Here is a 14,497-nt window from a genome sequence, read left to right as displayed (position 1 = left end):
AGGATGGTGGATGTTTTTCTAGGTCATCATTGATTTCATTGCTGGTCATGAGGAATTGAAGGGGTGCTATGTAGAGACTGAAGATCACTGGCAACACTGTGGATCTTTGGTAATTCTGTAGTCGCGGAAACAGGCTCACACCTCGAAGAGCTCATTTGGATAAACTACCATCTGTTGTTCAGAAGGGACAAGAAGCATTGTAGGGCACTGCTATTGAAGACGATTCTGGAGGAGTAGGTGTTTCGCAGGGCTCATAGTCAATGTTGCTGAAGTCTCTAGAGAGGCCATGCAGGAGAGGTCCCATTTGTCGATGAGCAACACTGCATCAATAACCATTTGGATGGTAACTTCTCTGTATAGCGCTGCAGCCTGAAACCAGATGTAATGCCTTTGGTTGAGGGCATTGCTCTTGATTGCTCAAAGATCTTGGCCATAAACATCATTGGGTGATAGGTTGCTAGTTTACATGATCATCTGTGTCTAGGTTCAGCTTTTTAGCAATAAGAAGTTCTTTTTTTTTCTTCTATTTTTCTAGGGGGAGTCAAGAAAGACGCCTTGGATGAGGCATTTATTGGTTATGTTGAGAAAGGGTCTTCACTATGGATGAGGGGATGTTGTTGACCTGAGCGGAAGATGTCTTTGGTGAGATGAGTTTTCTAGAGTGTTTGACAGTTCACAGTACGTGGAAGGGACTCCATCTGGGAGTACCACATTTGATATCTTTAATGTAATGGCATTATTAATGTGTACAGACAGAGATCAGGGGTGTGCAGAACAGGTCTAGAAGAGCTGGGCCCATGCCACATTTTTAGGATCTCTACCAGGGGCGGCTGGTGACATTTGAAAGTGGTAGGGCGTAAAATGATTGGCATACTGCGCCGTGAAGGGAGTGTCAAAGAGTGTAGGGGCATAGAGTGAAGTAGAGTGGTGTGGCATAGAGTGGAGTGGTGTAGAGTTTTGGGGTGTGGAGTGGAGTGGAGTGGAAGGGCATAGATTGGAGTAGAGTGAAGGGTTGTAGAGCAGAGTGGAGTGGAGGAGTGTAGAGTGGTATTGCTTAGAGTGAAGTGGTGTGTCGTAGAATAGAGTGGATTGATGTGTGGTAGAGTAGAGTAGAGTAGCGTAGTGTGGAGTGGCATGTCATAGAGTAGAGTGAAGCGGCATATTGTGGAGTGGCATAGAGTGGAGAGTCATAGAATGGAGTGTAGTGACATGGAGTGGAGTGTGGTAGAGTGTAGTGGGGTGTCATAGAGTAGGATGTCATAAAGTGGAGTGTCGTAGAGTTGAGTGAAGTGTCATAGAATGGAATGCTCTATTACTTACCTGTAATCCTCATTACTCTGCGTCCCGTTGTCCTCGTCTCATTCATTAACATAGTGGAGATAACCATCTACCGACAGAAAAAAAGAGCAGAGGCATGCTGGGACCCTAATACTGCCACTCCCACTGGGAGTACATAAGCAGTACTCACCCAGCATCCCGTCTGTACAACCAAGCCCAGACAGGCAGGCCGTCCGCCCGGGAGGGAGGGAGGGCCGTATGAATTGGACGAGGACAACGGGACCTGGAGTAATGAAGATTACCGATAAGTAATAGAACATTACCCCCAGGTCCCTTATGTCCTTGTCCCATTCATTAACATAGTGGAGAATTCCAAAGCAGAAAACCGGCCTTCCGAAACCACAAGCACACCCAGGAAACCACAACAAAAGCAGCAACCCAAGGGAGCACTGAGAAGGAGAGAAGGAAAGACCGCAGGAAGCAACCGGCCTGCACCCTGGAACAGGACCGCAGGGCCAAAACAAAGACCAGAGACAACCAAGAACAAGCATTTACAATGCAATAGGTTTTGCAGCATTAAACTTTGAGTTATTGGCATTGTGTATGATAATGCGTTGCATAAAATGTTTAGCAAACTTTGAATTGGTGAGCAGTGAGAGTGTGTGCAAGAGTATGCTGTTTTTGAAAGCAGTGTGGTAAGAGTGCAGGTATTTGGGTGACGTGAGCAATGTGGATGATGCACATCACGCACGGGGCTGACGCAGTTATTATTCACACAGCTCTGATGGTGCACCTTAGGCATGGGCTCACAGCTGTTATTATTCACACAGCTCTGATGATGCACCTCACGCACGGGCTCACAGTTGTTATTCACACAGCTCTGATGATGCACCTCACGCACGGTGCTTACGCAGTTATTATTTACACAGCTCTGATGATGCACCTCAGGCATGGGCTCACATCTGTTATTATTCACACAGCTCTGATGATGCACCTTAGGCACGGGCTCACAGCTGTTATTATTCACACAGCTCTGATGATGCACCTTACGCACGTATTTTATTTTTAAACGTGGCCCCTGGACCATGGGTCCGGCCACAAAAGGAACAACTTTCCAGAATATTTTCGGGTGGTAATTTAAAAAGAAAATATTTCTTTCTGAGGCTAACATGAAGGGGTTGGGGATTTTTTTCCGCTTCTGCCGCCTTTTGCAACATTTAATCTAGTTTGGGCCCAAACAACTTTAGGCCTGTGGATGGCTACCTCTGGAATAAATTTCTCTCAGTGGATTTCAGCTTTCATGACTTCCTCCAAAGAATCCTATGACCTGCCACCAATACTCCTGCCGAGGCCATAGCTGTTCACAAACTATAAAATGTGGTGTCTGAGAGAAATATGGAAAAAAGTTCCATGTCTGCCAACATTTTTGAAGGATCCTCATTTTCTTGAATGCAGTCATAAAGGACTTTCATCTCATAAGCCGCAAATGTATTTGACCTGATGTCAAAGTTAGAAGCTGCGTACAACCTTTTTGATATCGAGTTCTACATTTTTATCTACCACATCTGAAAGAGGAGCTTTTTCAGAGGCTAGACTAGATGTAGAGGCCATGGATGCAGCAAAAGTGTTATCCCTTCGAGTTTAAGCAAAATCTTTCTCAAAATCCTTTATCAAATATTTTATTGTCAAAAAACGTGGAAGTGGAGGGCGTGGCCAGTAGCCGGAGAATATGGCCGCACACTAGCGCGTCTCCGGCCTCCTTCACTCATTAGTCACATATATCCAACGCATGTTTTTGCTAATTGGGAACTTATCAGGGTGTCTGCACACTGTAAAGATGGGGCCCCAGGCCCGCATGATCTAAATAACTGCGACACGGCACACCAGTTGGAGATGGTAATTCTGGCCTCGAGCACGTGCGCTCGGCCTCTTTTATTAACAGAGTCACCTGACCCAGTGACGTCTGTGGTGGGTGGGTATTCAGTGTAGGGTTACACTTAGGAACAACTAGACTGTGTCCTGGCAGGACACTACATCCCTCCCAAAATTTAATGAAAGGAAAAAGCGAATGTCTAACCTGCGCGAAAAACAGAATACCAGAAATTTACAGCCCCCAACGGATTCTCTTCAGGCGGCCGGCTGGGAGATGTCAAAAGTTCTGGACTGGAAAGTCAATCAGATGAGCTTCACCTCAGCGGTGTACTTCAGATCATCCTTGTCTTGCTGTGTTGACGCTTATATACAGTGTTCATCACTTGGAACATCGGGAGCAGAATGGGTGTGACCCTTGAGGGGTCTCGCAGGTGTTCCTAGTCCAGTGGATGACAACGCTTGTTGGTTGTTGGAGACGACTGCGGCACGAGAGGTCTTTCTTTGGATTTGCTGATCTTGATGCCTTCACACCTCCGTCCGGCAAAGTAACTTCCGACTTTCTTGCCGGACTCCTCTCTCACTGGAGCTTCGAAGACTGGCCTCACCTGCTTGGACTCTTCTCTCACTAGAGATGCTGGGACAACCCTCTTGCCGGACACGATGGGACCGGGTGGACTGTGCGGGGCTTCGCATGAGCCGCGCAAAAGCGTCGCTGAGGAACTCACCGCCAAGTCTCTGATGATGTCCTCGGGGGTGTTGATGTCATCCGCCAGGATGGTCTTGCCGTTAGGACATAGGTTCAGTGTCTTCACCAGACCGTTTCTCAGTGCCAGGTGTTCACCTGGGGCCTTCATGCTTCCTGTTGCCTGTCGTGGAGCTGCCACTGCTGCACCTCTCCCATCCGGATTCTTCTCTCACAGGACATGCGGCCGGGGCCCTTGCCCCCTGGACTGCCACGTGACCGTGTGGGCTGAGCGGGTCGCTGTGGAACTTCGGACAGGGTCACAGACGAGTCTTGTGTAGTCCACAAGGGTGGATTGTCTAGGGCTCGGGTATGCTCTGCTTCGGCAAGCTTCAGGTTCACGGGGCACCCATACGGTTCTTCAGTGGTTGGTCTCCTCGAATGCAGGTTGTAGGGATTACTTGGATCCACACGGATGTTGCGATGTTCCTTGGACAGCACCAATGTTCCTGTGTGCTGACTGTTGCGATGCTCCTTGGACAGCACTGATGTTCCTGTGTGCTGACTGTGGATCTCTCTCTTCCTCTGTGGAGTGATGTTGTGTTACGCCATTCTTCCTCTTCGTTCTCTTCCTCGACGCGGTCCGCTCTTCTTTTTTTGCTTGCTCATGTTAACCAGGCTTCTCCATGTAGCGGCCCTCTACATGTCGTCCCCTTGGTCTTGTCCATGTGGTAGAACACTGTTTTCTCCTGCCTTGTTGACTAGACCTGTCGTCGTATCTTCCTTTTACTTGATCACTTCTGTTGCCTTCAATCGGGATGCCCTTCCTTGGTCAATTCCATTGTGACTCTCCTGTCTCGTCGGGTTCCTTTGGCTCTACTGTCCCTCCTTCCTTTTCTTTATGGCGTCGTGCCCTTCCTTTCCATGTTCCTTCTTGCGACGTGGTCTGGTCCTCTTGCTGTCATTGGCCTTCCCGACCAGTCTTCCCCAGGCAGCGTGCACTCCACCTGTTTCTCTCTGGTCTGGGCATAGCTCTCCGGCATGGTGTTCTTCTCTTCTTTGACTGAACCGTTTGTCACGATCTTCTCTGTTGCTTCTTTTATTTTCTTGGCGACCAGACTGGGTGGTCGGCTTTCATCTCCGGCATGAGTCGTCATGCTGTGCTATCTTCTTCTTGGTCGCTATTCACCGTCACAGTGTTTTGGCATTGGCGCGCTTTGTCTGCGTGGAGGAGGGTTGGGTCACCGCTCCTGGTGCATCTCTGGTGCATGCTGCCATGCGTGCTGACGATGGCGCTCTGGTTGCTGTGAGACGTCGCTGTCTCTCTTGGGGACCTTTGTGCTCTGTCCCGTGGCACTGGCGTGTCGCTGTGCAGCATCACTTTGGCGCTCCTGATTCCTGGCGCTTCTGCCACGTCCCGGCACAGTCCTGCGCGGTCCTGGCATGCGGGTGTGGAGTTCTGGCACTCCTGTCGCGTCGCTCGTGGCATGGTTCCGTGCTTCTGGCGCGTTCCTGCGTTGCTGGTGCGTTCCTGCGCTGTCTCCTGGCGTGTTCTTTAAGACTCTAGCGCCGTCCTGTATTGTGCTGCACTAGCGTTGAAAACAGGGTGGCACTGTTCTGGTCACCTTCGCTGGGGACACGGTAGCCCACAGTGCCTTAGTTGCACACCTTGCTGCCTCCTTGTTATTTGAGCAACTCTTTGTGTCCTGACTCCTGTCTGTAGATTGCAGCAACCTAGAACTATTCCTGGGCATCCTCAGTGCTCTCCATGCACCCTGCTTGGATCTGCTGCCCTGTACTTGGTTGTTAGGTGCAATGCCACGAGACGGTCACTAGGTGGCAGTACTGCTGTTTCTGGCTCGTATTCACTGCTCTCGCCAGTGTCTACCCAGTTGCCGGTTCATTGCCCACGTGTGTTTATGAGGGGAGGGGAGTGGGGAAACCAACGTCGCTGGCTGGCTGCTGCTGCCCCCTTTCCTGCTGTCCCGTCTTCAGGCTGTTTGTGTGGGGTCTCCCTCTTATGTGGTGAGTCTGGTATTAGTTCTTTTGTCCGGGCTGTGCGGGGGCCAAGATGCACTTCATGCTGGGCGCTCCTTAAGCTCCTTCACGCTCTCGGTGCTCACCCCGCCCGCCGCAGCCTCTCAGTACACACGCTGCGCGGGGCGGGTGAGGGTCGATGCCAGATTCTGGTCGTTTTTTTTTTTTCTTTAGGGCACCCGGGCACTCGCAGCCAGCCTTCACTATTTCCAGGCCCCCCAGGGGATCACCGGTGCCGCTCCGCTCTTGGCTCCCGCCCACAGCAGCCGCCTTCCGCACTTCTCACCCTGCCGCCACAGCTCGCCTGCATTCACGCACTGCACGGCAGGGGGGGGGGTGTCGCTGCTGTCGGAGTCTGTCCACTCTGTTCGGGGCCAATCATGTTTTCCCTCACGGGGCCGGGAGTATATACCGGCTCTCTCTCCGTCCCTTATGTGCCGCAGGCTCCCCTTACAGTCGGCTGGGCACTTTCCGACGCAGGCAGGCTCCGCTTCCAGCAGGGGCTCGTATTGTGGTCGCGGGTGGGCTCCGCTTGACTGTACACATGTGAAGGGCCTTTGATAGACTTTCCCTTTTCCTCTCCCCGCCCGCGGCAGCTTCTCTGCATACGCGGGGCGGGGGACAGGGGACGCTTCAGGCAGGCCGCGGGTGGGCTCCGCGAGTCGTGCAGTATTGTGGATTTACTTTCAGCCACAGGGGGTGGGCTCCACTTTCATTGTTCTCCCGCCGCCGCAGCTTCACACTACACACGTTGCACGGCGGGGGCTAAGGACGCTCTTAGCAGGCCGCGGGTGGGCTCCGCTGGCCTTGAAATTGCCTCCGGGGCACTTTGCGCATTCATGGGCTCACTTCATGCCCGGCGAGACTCCTCATCGTGTCGGCCCGGGGATTAGCTCAGCCGGCGATCCGGACTACCCTTAGCAGCGGACAGGACTGTTGGAAGCCCGTGCACGAAGAGGCCTGTGAGTGCTGGGAAGCCCCGGGATGCAGTAGGCATTGGTGCGGCAGACGTGGTGATACTACCCGGGAGTAGGGCCGCCGCAGGAGGGCACTGATGAAGCTGGGGGCCCGGCGGAGACCTAACCGGAGGCTGGGAGCAACGCTGTGGGCCTGCCAAGACCGCGACCGATGATTGAGCATGGAATAGCGGAACCCCAGCTCGGCTAAGACACACAGCAGGCACCAGTGAGGAGTGAGCGGGCCCCCCGGGACCGGCGACCTGCTCCACGCTCGTATCCAGGGGCGAGAGGTACAGAATGACTCGGCTGAGTGCCGGTGAGTGGGGCTTAGTTGCAGGGCGGCGGCGGCGGGGGGAGTTCTTTGCGTGTGCGTGTGTGTATGTGCGGCGGTGGGGGGGGCGGCGTTCTCTGTGGGCAGGCGTGGGGTCTGTATGTGTGTGTGTGCGCGTCTGTGTTTGTGTGCTTCCAAGGAGCCATGGGAGACAGGAAGAGCGCGCGACCTGATCCCAGTTCTCAAGGTTGCGCGTGCACATCACTTGTCTCCTGTCTCCCTTGACTCCTTGAAAGCAGAAACGATTGCAATAGTGTTTCGCAGCGACGATCGCTTTGCGATCAGTTCGCAGTGCAAAACCTAAAACAGAAGGCCAGGACCCCAAAAAGTAGGCCGCCAACCAGAGAAACAGGAGCCAGGGCAACCAGGCCAAATGGACACGGCCAAGGACGGACAAGCCTGCCCAGCCCAGAACCACCAGGAAGGCACACCTGGCAGCCGCACAGATCGCATCGGAGAAGGCCAAAGAAAGAAACCTAGTTCAGGCAACAGGGAGCAGCACCAAGCATGGGAGCAGAACGGGAGCCAGGCCCCAACAGACAGAAAAGGACAGGGAGGGAGACAGAGCCGAACCCCAGGAGGCCAAAAGCCCCCACAGAGAAGAAAAAAAACGCCAACCAAACAGGAAAGGCCAAAAAACCCAGAACAGGCGGAGCAGAGGAAGCAACCCGGAACCGAACCGGAACCGCAACTCAGAGGGCTCACCAGGCCCTCCCCCAGCCAACGCCGCAGAGGAGCCTAGAGAAAGCAAAAAAACGAGGACAACAAAGGCACAAGGAACCAGGAAGCCAGGACCAGAGCCCAGCAACCCGCCAAGGCAGGAGGACCCACAGGCCCAACCAGCCCCTGGAAAAAACCTGCGCAGAGCCCAGGGTAAAGGAACGGCAGGGAGGCCGAACAAGAACCCCTGCACGACAATGCTGGACCAAACAGAAAGCGGGAAGAAAGAACAAACACAGGAAAACACCAAAGCGGAAACCGAAGGAAGCATAGAAGGCAGAGGGCCAAGCCACCGAACCATAAGGAAGCCCGCATATCAGGAGCAACAGGAGGCAACCCAGGACACGCCAATCCAGAAGCACCGAACCCCAGGACCCACACAGGACAGGACAAGGGACCCGCAGCCCAGGAGAAAAAAAGAGAGCGGACAGCCAGACAGGAGCAACGGGGAAACCGAAGCCCAACAGCCCACAACGGAACCCCAGGAACCAGGCAGAAACAAGGACACCCAACCAGAGGCGAACCAAGCCCGGGAAGAGAACCACCGGCAGGAGAGACAAGTCAAAAAGACAGCCCACACGGTGAACCATAACACCGGCAGCACTGCACACCCCAATACCCTAACCCAGCCAGGAGGGCAGGAGCCAAGGACGAGGAACAGCACAAACAGGCAAGAACCACAGCCCCGCAGACCAACACACGAGGGCAGAAGCGGAGATGCAGAGCAGCAACAGAGCGCAAGCACCCCAAGTAGGAGGCCCCGGGCACAACCCCCGGCAACGCCAGGAGACATCACCACCCAAATCAGTCCATGCCCAACCCGCAAAAAACAGAACAGGAGTGGGCGGACCGGCACCACATAAAACAGAGGCGTCACCGGGCCTGGAACCAGGACCGAGCCACAAACCACCGGGCACACCCCCCAGCCCAACAGGAGAGAGAGAGGGGGCCGGGAAGCAAACGAGAGGCCATAGGGAGAAGGAGCCACCAGCAACGCAGGAAGCAACCCAAAAAGACAGAGGCGCCCAGCAACCAACAGCCAAGAGGGAGTGGCAGAACGCACGTCCCACCCGCAGGAGGCACCAGAAAATACCACCAGGCAGGAGCCCCGCAGCAACAGCCAACAAGACCCGCCGGAGGCAAATATGGGGAGAACAAGAAAAACAACCAAGAACGAGAAAGCCAAGAAGCATCGCCCTCCCCAAAAAAGAACGGTACCTCACAGCAGCCCACAGCGCACACACGAACAGAACCAACGCATGCACTAGGGAAAAAGAACCCCACCACACAATGGGGCCAGCAGAGGGAGGGCGGACACGGGGAAAAAGACCTGAGCAAACCACCCCACTGAGACCACGCAAACACCGACAATGCAATAGCCAACTGGAAGAAGGAACAGGCATAGAATGCGAACGCGACCTGAAGGCACCGGAGCGCCCCACGGGAACACCAGTCACGGTGCACCAGGACACAAGCATGCGAGCAGGGAGACCACGCGAACTGCGCAGAAGCACAGGATGCAGAGCCGACGCTAGACAAATCCGACAGCCCACAGGCAAGGCAGCATCCACTCCCTGAAGAAACCAACACACGCAGAGGCAGCCGTCAGAAGGAGAGCCACAGCACCAAAGGCACAGACCCCCGCAGCAGAAAAAGTACTCCGACACCCAGCAGGAGGACAGAAGGTGGAGCAAGGAGCCACGGATCCCCAACACCCCCGAAGCAGGCCAGCAGCGCGGGATGAAGAAACAGCAAAGTCGCAGCGAATGGTGCAAGCCATCGTCACTGCACCGTGGGAGTCGTCACTGAGGACCCAACCACGATATGAACGTGCACCGCGAAGGGTGCAGGCCGGTTGCTTCCTGCGGTCTTTCCTTCTCTCCTTCTCAGTGCTCCCTTGGGTTGCTGCTTTTGTTGTGGTTTCCTGGGTGTGCTTGTGGTTTCGGAAGGCCGGTTTTCTGCTTTGGAATTCTCCACTATGTTAATAAATGGGACAAGGACATAAGGGACCTGGGGGTAATGTTCTATTACTTATCGGTAATCTTCATTACTCCAGGTCCCGTTGTCCTCGTCCAATTCATACGGCCCTCCCTCCCTCCCGGGCGGCCGGCCTGCCTGGGCTTGGTTGTACAGACGGGATGCTGGGTGAGTACTGCTTATGTACTCCCGGTGGGAGGGGCAGTATTAGGGTCCCAGCCTGCCTCTGCTCTTTTTTTCTGTCGGGAGATGGTTATCTCCACTATGTTAATGAATGGGACGAGGACATAAGAGACCTTGGGGTAATGGCTCATCATAGAGTTGAGTGGGATGGCGTAGAATGGAGTGGCTTGTCATAGAGTTGAGTGGGGTGTCTTAGAATGGAGTGTGTATCATAGAATGGCGAAGAATGGTGTGGAAAAAAGGAGCATAAAGTCAGGACCGTCTGAAGATGTTACCACTAACTTGGAGCCAATTGGCAGACATTGTTTACTTTTATGTTTACTTGGGATGTTATCCAATATTTTAGTACAGCACATTACATCTTTTTCTCCAGGATTACGAAAGCCCAATAAAAGAACATTCAGCTCTAAATAAGTCCTGAACAAGCAGCTCTTAGGGAGAGTGTGTACAATTGTTAACATGTTCTAGTTTATGTACTGGAGTTCCAGAATTAGTCTGCCAATGCCATTGCAAAGTAGCGCTTTGAAGCCTTAATGTTCGTTTGTCTTTCTGCACAGTCCTGTGCGGTAATTGCGCACCTGGTAAATGCTGATGACACCAAGTAGTTTATTTACCATATGCACAAGAACAGCAGTACCGCCTCAGAATGGGGGATAACTAGTTAGTATCACGTGTTTTCTGCATTCCAGAGAAACTCACGCAGTTTGCCCACACGATTTGTACAATAATTCAAGAGAGCTATTTGCAGCTCAGTTATACCCAAGTCAAGAACCAGGAGGCCTGTTGATAACAATTTCTGGACAGCATCCTCTTCGTACCTTGTGTTCATAAAAGCTCAATTAGACCTGTGTTTAATCAGTTTTTTCCAAAAATTGTGTTACAAAAAGATTTGTCCCGGTACATTGTGTAACCTTCTAGGCGAGGGCATATTTTACATAGAAAATGTACTTGAGGTACCACAGGAGAGTGGTTTTCCTACAAAAATAATGTGAAGCTTCATGTTATGCAAAATGGTAAAAAGGTATGCATATTTCACTTAATTTTGTATTCTGGATTTATTTGTGATTATTCTCAAGTAAAGAAAATGATACCAACACCGAATAGACTGTTACAGGTGAGAAAGCGCTGAGCCCTTGACTTTAATGTTCTCCTTTGGTCTCTGAATCTTTGTAATTGCTTGAGAGGTAAGAAGGAGTTAGCATCAATCTCAAATTGCAATAAAAGAGCATCAGATTTGTCTCACAGTAAGGCCAGAACTACTAGGTGAAGTTAAATGGGTTTATTACAGACTCAGAAACAAAATAAAATAACTGAGTTTCAGAAGCATGTTGTAGCAATACAAAATTACCAAAATCAATCCAACCCGCCTAATGAACTTCAGTCTAAATAATAAAAAGCATAGAAGTAACTCAGTCTCTGTGATGCAAAAGATGAGAAAGAGTATCCGAAGATTAAATGGCAGAATTCGATCCTCCTGCCCAGTCATAAGTGAATCTAAAGAAATCTAACTTACTCTACCCTTTGCTAAAATGGGGAAACCCTAATCAATCAGAGAGACAAGGACATGTGTCAGTATAATGGAGACGCAAGTACAAGTGCTCAAAATCTATAGAATGTGTAACATGGAGCCACACACTAAGAGGTAACACAATGAGTTCCACACCTCATGTAGACCTAAAGGTATCTGCTCCTAACTATGCAACACCAAAGAACACATATAGCATTCAAGGTAACCTACGTCATTTTCTTCAGTACAATTCCATCTTCCTTGCTAGCAATTGGAAACCTTCCTCTTCTCTCCCACACCTTCACATTGGAACATTTAATCGATCTTGAGCGTCCCTTTCTTCGCCATGAGAACCTTTCTCCATCCTGGTCAGTGCGTCTTCTTCTTGACAAAAGTTTCCACCCATACCATACTTTCGTTACAATGCAATGAATCAAACATTTGTAGAGCGCAATAATCACCCGTGAGGGTCTCAAGACGCTTTGGTGGGAAGGGAGGGTGCAGCTACTGCTCGATCAGCCAGGTCTTGAGGTGTCTCCTGAAGGTCAGCAGGTCCTGGGTCTGTCACAGATGGGTGGGGAGGGTGTTCCATGTCTTGGCGGGAGGTATGAAAAAGATCTGCCGCCGGTGGTCGTCCTGTGGATGCGTGGCACGGGGTGAGGTCAGGGGAGCGAAGCTGGCGGTTCGGGGTGTAGAAGGTGAGTCGTTTGTTGAGGTATGCTCAGTACCTTTTCACTAGCTAATGAAGCCTTGAATCTGCACCTGCAGAGGAGAGAACATGCAAGCAAGCAATTCTTTGGTTAAAGGTTAAACATTGAAAATACAAGAGCTTATGGCCTTTCGTCATGCTAAGTTAGCATAACAGTTCATTTGCACTCGGCATTTAGATAAATGTGAATGTATGGTCACAAAATCAATGCATTACTATGAGTACTTTTTATTTGAGAAATCAACGTTACATATGAACTAAACATAAGACTGAGAGTTACATTTTACAACATTCGTGTAACTCCGAGTGAGAACTACATTTTCATGAGAAATGTAAACATTTGTAGGCATAGGTTATATGAATCTACGGTAATATTTCAGAAATATATTTGAAACTCCATTGTTTATTATTAATAGATCACACTGAGTATACAAGGTGCTGACTGCACAAAATCAATATATGTTGTGACGTGTAAGAGTGGAGCTTCAATTAAGCTGTTCCACAAGCAAATCACGGGTCAACTATTACCCTAGTGACCTCTTGGAAATATGTGGCACATTTTGTGCCTAAGACAGTAACATTGTTGAATCCTGGATAGAAAATACAAAAATTACATTTAAGAGATTTGGGGGCTCCCTAAAAGAAATTCAGGTGAAATAATTGACGGTAGCAAATATCGTGAGATTTTTTCTGTTCCTAATATACAATAATGCTGAGCTTCCACATATTTACGCATGGGTTATATATTATGATTGAAAACCGTATTCATATGATCCTCTTACATACAAAAGGAATGACTGTGTTATTCTGTAACGAAACGGGTGCTCATGTGAAGCTCTCTGATACCCGATGTCTCGGGTCTAGTTCGCGCTATGTAAAACTCTCTTAAAAAAAAAAATACCTTCTTAGTGTATTGTCCATGAGTTCTCTAACGTCACCAGGGCAGGGCTGCTTAATATCTGTAGCTTCTACTCTCCCTCTTCCCAGAACCCCTCGTCAGCAAACAGGAGCCTACTAAGAGTGGAACAAAGGGTCAACGTGGTAAAGTCATCTGAGGTTAACACTGTGATATCACCTCAAGGTACAGTGTGCATGATTCCAATTCCATCCCAATGGCCTCTGAAAAATGGATGTGCGTGCATCTTGCATACATTTAAAGAGGGTAAATTATGCACTCAGGCCCTGGATTTGCCCCTCTACTCTCCAAGTGCTGACATAACTCCTCCTCCAGGATAGGAAGCTGAATGGATAACTAGATTTCGTAGTAATGTATGGGAAGGCTTTCTCTGCAGGGAAAAAGGTTATCCCAGCGTATACCAAAAATGAATTTACATACGTGACTCTATTTGTCACGTGTGGACTTCTCCACTATGGAGGAATAGTAGTCTTCCCAAAAAGTGAAAGAACATTCCTAGAAATGTGCCTTAAAACCTATGCATGGTGCAGCTTTAGAGGTGTGCTTTTGGGAATATCTGTGGATAAAATAAAAGTAAATATATATTCATGTGGAGACATAAATCTCCTCTTGTACTTTCGAGTTTTTCGTTAAAAGGGCCCCTTGTTTTCATAACTAAATGTATAACTTTTGTTGTATGTTACGCACTTCACAAAGTCTTTCCTCATCACACCCCCACCCATACAGATCTTTGTCTACATGGATTCAGTAGGAATCACTGCTGCATAGTGTGATTGACACAAAAACAGAGTCAGATCACACTGACTCTGGCTCTGGAGAATCCCAACACAATGAAGAGTGTCCAGGAGTGACACAACAGTGCAGGATCACGAAATGGTGGATGCAAGCTGCACACATTCATATGACACAAGTGTTTGATGCTGCAATCTGTGTAGAGCAAGGCAGTGATTCTTCCATGCCCATCCACGCCTGTGGGGTCCTGTACATTATTTGGGGGCCACTGAATAATTCTCTTCACAGTCATGTGTTTCACACTCTAGGCTCCACCACTTGATACATACATTATTTCTTGATTTATACTGTTGGTGGTTGTCATTTTAATAATAGCCATTTATTGTTTTCAAAATGTATAGGGTGCTGTTGGGACATTAGTAGTGCTTCAATTTAACATAAGAACCATTGCCTGGAAAGAATCTCCTTGACTTGTAGTCAGTAAATAAGCTAATCATTTAATTAATTATTCCCCCAATAAAATAATCAGACATAAATTATGATGTTGTGAGCCTAAGGTAAAGTAATGTACTGTAGTGTCCAGGCAAAGGAAAG

General features: G+C 49.9%; 1 protein-coding gene across 1 annotated transcript in view; it reads left to right on the top strand.

The window, feature by feature from the left end:
* LOC147717089 (G protein-activated inward rectifier potassium channel 1-like) overlaps window positions 1-14,497 on the top strand; it is a 250,212-nt gene that overhangs the window by 186,668 nt on the left and 49,047 nt on the right. The window lies entirely within an intron of this gene.

Source organism: Lissotriton vulgaris, chromosome 5 (assembly GCF_964263255.1).
Source record: "Lissotriton vulgaris chromosome 5, aLisVul1.2, whole genome shotgun sequence".
NCBI classification, from domain to species: Eukaryota; Metazoa; Chordata; class Amphibia; order Caudata; family Salamandridae; genus Lissotriton; species Lissotriton vulgaris.
This window is presented reverse-complemented; position numbering and strand designations above follow the sequence as displayed.